The following is an 8,358-nucleotide window of genomic DNA, read 5'->3' on the forward strand; positions in this document are numbered from 1 at the left end:
TTATCAAACTTTTTGAAACATTAAACGAGTCTGTAAAAGACCAAAACGCCTTATTGCATAACCTACTAGACAAAGTCTCATCATTGGAAAAAAATAACATTCATTTAATGTCTAGAGTGGAACGTGAAGCAGAAATTTCGTTTCAATGGCAAAACCGACTAGGAGATCTCGCTATGAAGGACCACACAGATAAAAATATCCAAATGGATGCGATGCTCGAAATAATGAAGTGGTGTCGGCATTCTCGCCCCCTGAACAACATGGAACCTGAAGGTCCATTAAAAGCGAGACCTCTTCATCCTGCAGAGAGACCAAACACTAACTTAAAAAAGAATGAAAAAAAGAAAAATGAAAAACAAGGCGGTTCAACTAACACTCCTAACTCCAGTACCGCCTTAGTTAAGAGTCTTGGCACTTCACAATATAACAACGCGAATACTGAAATTGTCGTGTCATTGGATTCACAAGTGGCACCTCTCTTGGCTGATCAGCCTGACTGTACTCACTTGAATAAGGTACAATCAAGTACAAATGCATTAATACCAAACTCCAACTTGTCTGTGGATGTTATGGAAGAAGTTCAAACTATACAAAATCCTCCTGCGCCTCTCCCAAAAGGACCTGTAAACACTTTTGACATCTTTACTGGAGCAGCTAAAATCATTGTTCCTTCAATACCACCTAAATTTTGTGTAAATTCCACAAAAACTGCTGCTAATAAACCAACAGTAAATAAGCGGCAAACTAAAACGAGCAATGGGCGAACCAAGACAAAACAGTTTGTGAGAAATCTGTCGACACCACAAAAGTTGGGACTCTTCTCTCGCAACTCTTTAAATGCTCAGCAAGGTGAGCGAGATGGTGTTCTTTCAAGAAATCTTGTGTCGAAAGAAATCTCTAAAATAAATGGAGTTGGATCACTGAATCCAAATAAAAGACGACGATGTGAATCTGACTCTGGTTCAAAGAAGTCTGATCTAAGTGTCACTGATCTATGTGATCTTTCAATCTATTCAGACGAATCTGCCGAATCGATGCAACCAGAACAGGCAGTCGAAATTTCTCGCCCAGCACTAATTTCGTCTCAAGGTTCGAGAAAAATTCCTCAAGCGCCGAAACCTAAAAATGGTGAAATAAGGCAGACCCCTACGTGTGCAATTGCCAACACCTTTGGTGCAGCCTTACAATCTCAAAATCAAGAACACGAAAAGGTTGTTGCACAACATCAAAAACAATTATCTACTACAAAGCTAAATCCCAGGATGACAGCTGCACAATGGGAAAAGCAAAAGCAACTTCATCCAATAGTAACTGCATCTATGAAACCTGTACAGGATCAAAATCTTTGGAGACTAAGATTGGAGAATATTTTCTCAGACTCAAATGAGGTCAATTTAAACCGTAGTAATGTGATGCGACTACTACATAATTTTCCATCTTTAAGAACGATAACGTCCAATGATATAACCATTGTGGAATACATCAATGAGGACTCGCTGGATATGGTCTACCTACATATCACCTCTCAGGCAGTTGAAAACGCCTTGCTTGCAGCTAAAGACGAGCTACTGTCGTATGGCTTTGATTTGACATTGGAAGCCAATCCACAAAGAAAAAGAAGAGGCCATGATGTGCCTCACGATCGAGAGCAAACTCACGAACAACGCCGTGAAGTTTTACGACAACAATTCAATGTCACACGGAGATCAGTCGGACATCAAAATGTCTTCCTCAATCGTGCCTCACAGAATCATTTGAACAGGACTTAGCTATTGCCGGACATTAAGGACGATGTGAATGTCCTTCTATCATGGAACACCAGAGGCTTTCGGCATTTGTTTGAAAACTTTGAACCGTCCTTGGAAAAATGTTTTGCTATATGCCTCCAGGAAACATGGTTGAGGGAGTTGCCGCACAGAGATGGGTATTCCATTGTTTTAAACCCAGCTGGGAAAAACCAGTTTGGTCGCCCGTTCTCTGGGCTCCTGACCATGATAAATAACGCTTCTGGATGGGAGATCTTGCATTCCTTTTCTCCAAATCTGTTCGTCCAGGGAACAATTCTCCAAAACAGCTGTAGACCAAGCACAACATTTAAGCATCTTTTGCTCATTAACATCTATTGGAATACAGCAATGATCTCCTCACGTCATTTTATTTATACAATAACAAAACTGATTGATGATTCTATGATATTACTGTCTGATCTACAAGTTCTAATATGTGGTGACCTGAACTTTTCGTGGTTTGATGATGCATTGAAAATGATCAAATTTAAGCAGCAATTGCAAACCTCATGCAGAGGTTATCAATTTCAGTCAGCATTGAATGCTAGGAATTGCTATATGCTTAATGGTCGTACAAAAGGAGACTGTCCCCCAAACATTACATGGCAGCGTGATGGAAATGGAACCATCATTGACTACGTTTGGGCATCAAACACCTTGACTCATGACATCGTCCAGTTGAAGGTCTTGAAATCACAAGCGAGCGATCACTATCCGCTCGAATTAACTCTAAAGGCGTTCTCACCACGCAATGAAAAGCTTTTCACTCAGCAAATTGAGGTAAATCAAAAAGGAAATCGACTAAAAATAAACACCAAGCAATTGAGAAATTTAAATGATATCATGTCTTCTGATGAAACAGCTTTACATCACAAATTAAATTACACTGCCTTGTTGGTAGACTATCGAATAAAATCTAATCATTCAAATAGCTGTTCATATTCAAAAAAATATGAATTTAGTCCATTGGTATCTTTAAAAAAAAAACAGCTACAGCGTGATATGAGGAAATTAAAGAAAAACTTAGATCCCAATACTATGGTGCAAATGAAACATCTAAAGGTGAAGTACCGTAACTGGTTGAAATGTTTCAAAACAATGAGAGATCAAGAACGAGGAGAACGAATTCTAAAGATCATCATTTGTCATCAGACAAAGGACCTATGGAACATCATAAACCATAAAGCAATATTCCACCAAGCGAAGATGCATCATGGTATTTCCAAGGCTAGTTGGGAAACATATTTTGCCAAGGTCTTCGGATCTGTGGTAAATCAGCCAATAGATGAAATGTGTGACGTGGTCCAGCGCTGGAACGTAATTGAAACAAGAGAAGACATATCATCTGCTATCAGAAGATTGAAAAACTCTCGAGCGGCTGGCCCGGATGGTCTTTCTAATGTCACTCTAAAAGCCAACAATGAGCATTGGACAACCTTTATTTACCATCTATTTCAGGCGATAGCTATTACAAAGCAAATCCCTGAAACTTGGAACTCGGCCATCATAGTTCCTATTTTTAAAAAGGGTTGCCGAGAAGATCCGGCGAACTATCGCCCAATTGCTCTCTTAGACATCTTGGGTAAGATTTTTGCGTCTTTCTTACAACAGAAACTGGCAAAGTGGGCTATCAGCTCAGGACACTCTGACATAAGACAGTCAGGTTTTACAAAAGGCGTGGGAACTGAGGTAAATCTAACCATACTGAACCTATTGAAATTAAAAGCACTTCAAGAAGGTAAAAACCTGTATATTGCATTCATTGACATGAAACAAGCGTTTGATTCTCTTGACCGCACGAAATTGTGGAAAAAACTGATCACCTGGTCATGTCCGCTTGATTTATTGTACCCCATTATGGCACTCCATAATGAAACCTCAATTCGAGTGCGAATCAACGAGGCTGGTGAACTCACTGAGAGAATAAGTACGAATAAGGGAGTAAAACAGGGGTGCCCCCTAGCTGCCTTATTATTCAAACTATTTATAGCTGATATATCTGAAGCGTTCTCTCAGTTACGATGCTTCCCCCCAAATATCGACAGTAACAGTATCAGTTGGACAATTTATGCCGATGATATTGTCCTAATGGACGCAACCCCAATTGGTCTTCAGAGACTCCTATTAGCCCTAGAACAATATTTGAGTGACAACTCGCTACAAATTAATGTGGAGAAAACCAAGATCATGGCGATTGGAAATTCATCCAAAAGACTAATTAAGAACTTTAGATGGAAACTTGACGCAGTACAGCTACAACTCGTACCATCTGTTCGTTATCTAGGCATCCTTTTTAACACCTCAATCAGAGAACATGATTGGATGTCTGATCTCAAACAACGTATGTTGACCTTTGCATTACAAGGGGCCAAGCTCCATGCTGAATACGGGAAATTTACTTTAAAACCAGTACTAACCTTTTATACTCAAAAGGTGATCCCTTCAATCACTTTTGGAGCTGAGGCCAGCTGGAATCTTGACTATCATTTGTGGCCGACTCTGGAAGGCCTATTTTGGAGACGCATTCTTAAGCTTCCAAAAAGTACCTCAATGATTTCCATAAGACATGAACTTGGAATCGAATCAATGTACAACATAGTTGTCTGGAAATCGTTGGCCTTGTTACGGAAAATGACAATGTCAGACCAAGCTCCGGCTTATCAAATCTTCGCAAATGTAACCAAACAAAAATCTTGCAGTATTATGGTATCATGGTGCAGTGTTCTAAAAACGATTCTGGACTCTGCAGATATAAAATGGGAAACATTAATAGCAACTCCCCAACTCGCGAAACAGAAACTAAGAAAGTGGAATTGGATCCAAAACTTAGAACATAGGAATCTTCTGTCTTCATCGATTGACCTAGGACCATCAACAAATCGTCTAGATCAATTACCCAAATATCTCCAAAAATTCCCTGCAAGAAAACATCGTAATCAATTTATGAGATTACGGTTGAATGTGATTGCAACCAAGGAAATCCAATGGCGCCGAAGAGGTACTACTACTACTATTGACATCAAGAATAACCTCTGTAGGTTCTGTGGAAACTCAGTTGAATCTGTAAAACATCTGATCATTGAGTGTTCCAATTTATCACAACAACGAACTCGCTATCTTGGGTCTTTCGCTCCAGCCGATGAAGATATGGATAGATGGTGGTTTTGGATCCTATCTGGATCAAATGTTTCGCTGACATGTGCAGTGTGTGAGTTTGTGGAAAATATTTTGACTGAGGATTCGCTTTAATCGGAAACATGTTGGGAATGCGTAGAAGTATTCATTCATTTATTTATTTATCAAGTATTCATTTGCTCATCTACTTTATATTCCTGCGAACTCATAGAATGCGCTGTTTCGTCTTGGTTGTTTGGTTGTCTGATTCTCTTGCCTTGTTGTATCTTTATGTGAAAATTGGATTCTCATTGTAATTGAAGTTTATTTATAAACTAATTGTTACAATTAAAATAAAAAAAAAAATAAAAAAAAAAAAAATACATACACAGTTCAATGACAGAAACACAAATAACTGAATTTAATTCTTTGTACAGTCTCTATGCACTTGGATGCCATGTTGGCTCTTATATATGTGAATCTGGTATAGGTGCTTTTCATGCTCGTGTGTGCCCTAACCGTATTGACACTCTTGGAGTGACATTAATAATAACTAATTTTGCATTTATATAGGCTACGAACCCTCCGGTATCTGGGCCCTGTGTGTGTGATGCACATTTATCGACCTCGGAAGGATGAAAGGCGGAGTTTGGCACTGACGGGATTCGAACCTGCATCAGCTGCCTCTGCACAGATGTCAAAGCGAGCGCTCTACTTGCTGTGCTACCGGACCGGCTATAATAATCCAACTTTTTCTTTTTCTGCAGACCAAGAAATCCTTGTTTTGCGAGAAATAAACGTCTTGTGTAATGAGTCTCCATGCATCATTTATTTGATTGATGTGGGTGTATTATACATGTTCCATGGGCCTTTCCCCTCTCGCTTAATTTTTATAGAAACACACATGCATAATATGTCATTGTCACACTGTGAACAAAAACATCTTTCAAATCTATTCTGAAAATCCACTCACTGTCTGATGCCTTGCATTTAGTTGCCATTGGTAACATATTGGCGCGTGCCCTGCCTTACTCCTAACATTCCAACACCCACAAAACCGTGTACGAATGTATTGCCTTTTGCTGCTTCCACAATTTATCTCATGTGGTCACCCTGATCTCTTTTGCAAATTGCCTGCCTGGCCCGGGGATCTTCGAGTGCTGTGTCTGTGATTGCACGCGCTATTGTTCATGCTGATTTCCTCCTCATTTGTAAGGAGATTGCATTTCAGACCTTCCTTCCCACTCATCCGACACTGTGTCCAGCAGGGGCAACCTGTTGATTGAAGCCGGAAAGGTGGTATTATGAATCGTGCCTGCAGGCATGTTATTAGGCGATGTCACAGAAAAGCCGCTGTCGTGCATGCAGGCTTTTTGGTTTCTACGCGCTCATTAGGCACCTACGCAGTTTCCGCCCAGCTATTGCATTAAACTAGTTAACCCAGCAATTTACTTCTCAAGAAATAAAGGCGGTTCCAGACAAATGTGTGTTTTTTTTCTTTTCTAAAGCACAGACATTGTTATGAAAAGAAATGTATGCTATTCTGTGGTGGTGAGAATTTAGCGTCTTCCTCTTTCAAGTTTCCTCATAGAGCATTAGGGCGCCTGTTTCAATTTTAGAAGTTTACCACAGCTCCCCGGCAAGTGAACTGATGGGACCGTGCTTGATAGGAGCATGTGCGTTGCTGGCAATGCTTAAAAAACGGGATACATTGCAAAGTACACAGTAGGGCTAAGATAAGCGCTCAAGCATAGCTGCCAAGTTACTGTGTGACACGTCGAGCCAGTCCTGTTTTTAGCACTGCATGCTGGGACATGTAGATCCATCCTTCCAATGGGGAAATTAAACTACAAGTTCCAGCATGCATTTGGAAAACATACCAGGAATGGCCAGAGGTGTCTCGCATTGAACTGGGAAACTTGGCAGCTACGGCTGTGAATTGCGTTTCATCAGCAGGCGAGTCGGAGTCTCAGCAGGATCCAATCAGCCCATATTTCTTTTGAGATCTTATTTATTTGCTGTTTTAAGAAGCTGCACTCATGCAGACACAACGCTTGGGAGCGCTGTACTGGGTGAATAATAAGGAATGGGAAGGGGCGTGTGAGTGGGAACTGGAAGAGTACATCACATTCAACGCAGGCCTCTGGTTGCCATGCAGATGGAATTTTTTTCTCTAGGCCCTGTCTATCGCCTTACCGTTATGTATCTTAGATTTCTGTAAAAGGTCACATTAAAGCAACAAATGTAGTAGCAAGACTGAGAGACTGTTTCCCGCGCGATTGATGGGTACGAGCAGTGCTTTAAGTGGGGTAAAAAATTGAGGGGGGGCCCTCGTTTGGGGGCGTGGCTTCCATTGCGGGCGTGGCCTAAAAGTGCACAAATCATAGTAAGGTGCGCAAACAAATATATAAATGTATTTGAGCATTTAAATATTTGTTTGCGTACTACTATGGTTTGTGATTTTTCAAGCCTTCTTTTATATACATAGCAATGTTACATATTTCTATGTTTATACAAGGTGGCTTGTAAGTGCACAAACCATAGTAAGTTACGCACACTTGTGTGCTTACCTTACTATGGTTTGTGTACTTTTCAAGCTGCCTTTTAAAAACATAGACATTTGTAACATATGTCTATGTTTATAAAAGACGGCTTGAAACGTAGCCATCTTTTATAAAGCGTTTAGGACGGACAAAACCCAAGGTGGCTTTGTCCGTCGACAAAGCTATATAAAAGATGCCTTGAATTGTGTACGATTCAAGCCGTCTGTTATAAACATAGAAATATGTCTACGTTTATAAAAGATGGCTTAAACGTACACAGTTGAAGGCATCTTTTATAAAGCCTTGCCAAAGCAGAAAGGCGCCTCGGGCTCAGTGATCTCTGCTTACAGCAGAGATCACAGAGCCCGAGGTGTCTTTCACCCTCTGCGAACCCGCGGGCTCCGTGATCTAATAGATCACGGAGCCCGCGGGTTCGCTGAGGGTCAGTGACCTGGCGAGGGAAAACTAAGGGACTCTAGCTTCCTCTGATGGCCCCTCAGATAAGGGGTCATCAGAGAAAGTTACAGTGACTGACGGAAGTGCCAGCCAGTCACAGCAACGCTGTGCCTGGCTGGCACTTCTGTCAGCTTGCCTGACGTTAAAGTGGCGGGCGCATCTCCCGTCGCGACTGCGGCCGCGGCGAGATAATGCGTCCTGCCATGGCTTGGTGAGGCAGGGGGGGCCCCGGCAGGGCCCCGGCTCAGCCCCACTTTTTGGAGACTGCCGGGGCCCGGCCCCGGCAGGCCCCGGCCCACTTAAAGCACTGGGTACGAGCATGAATATTAGACACAACTCTGCTGCTAGCGAAATAAGTTTACCTCGTGCCCTGTAGACGCTACTGCTCCAGAGGCACACGGAGAGGGACCATTACCCGTCCCGTGACTTTTTAAAGTTATGAGTTAACTTTAAATTAA

The sequence above is a fragment of the Ambystoma mexicanum genome, chromosome 1p (genome assembly GCF_040938575.1).
Source record: "Ambystoma mexicanum isolate Mex_15411 chromosome 1p, UKY_AmexF1_1, whole genome shotgun sequence".
Lineage (NCBI taxonomy): Eukaryota > Metazoa > Chordata > Amphibia > Caudata > Ambystomatidae > Ambystoma > Ambystoma mexicanum.